Below are 751 nucleotides of genomic sequence, written 5' to 3' on the forward strand. Positions count from 1 at the left end.
CAGTGATGACATAAACATCAAGGAGTTGGATCTCAGCAGGGATCCACGACAGGCCGGGCAGAGGAGGGGCAGCTGACAGCTGTGGCTGTGGCCAGCGGGCAGGGGCAGCGAAGTGCTCCGGAGCTGGAATTTGGTGTGTGCCCACATCAGCAGAAAAGTTCCTGGGAACAACACGCTCCCTGCGAAGGACTGAGGCTTGCTGCTCTGCGGGGCGGAGGATCCACACGCTGTTCAATGCCAGGTGCAAAGAGCCGTCCTGGTCCTCGCCAGTGCACCTGGCCAGGCTGGCCGCCCACTGCGGGGCGAGTGTGGTGGTCGAACGACTTAAATAACGGTCTGTTTCCAAAATCGGTGGGGAAGACAGGTCAATTCCCAAGGCCCGGCTTCACTTCACTTTGCCCAAACCAAACACGGGTGGCACGGTGGTTAAGAAATGAAGCGCCCAAGCTACTTGTCCCGCGGTGCCAGGGGGGAAACCGAGGCACGAGGGTGCACGCCAAGAGAATCGGTAAGAGGCCTTGGGAAGGCTAGAGCAACAGCATCCGGGAGTCTGGGAAGAAGGGATCAGGGAAGAGTTTGCTCCTCACCCCTCCTCCTTCCCTCCGTACACACGCGCGCACACACGCACACACGCGCGCACACATAAGACACACACACTCACTCTTTCCCGAGATCCGCCCGCCCAATCGGGGCAGCTGCCGGACTCCCCGGAGCCCAGCAACACACAAAGCCCCGCCCGCGCACACACGGC

Source organism: Echinops telfairi, unplaced genomic scaffold (genome assembly GCF_000313985.2).
Source record: "Echinops telfairi isolate 266 unplaced genomic scaffold, ASM31398v2 ScPeMD7_60;HRSCAF=208, whole genome shotgun sequence".
Taxonomy (NCBI): Eukaryota; Metazoa; Chordata; class Mammalia; order Afrosoricida; family Tenrecidae; genus Echinops; species Echinops telfairi.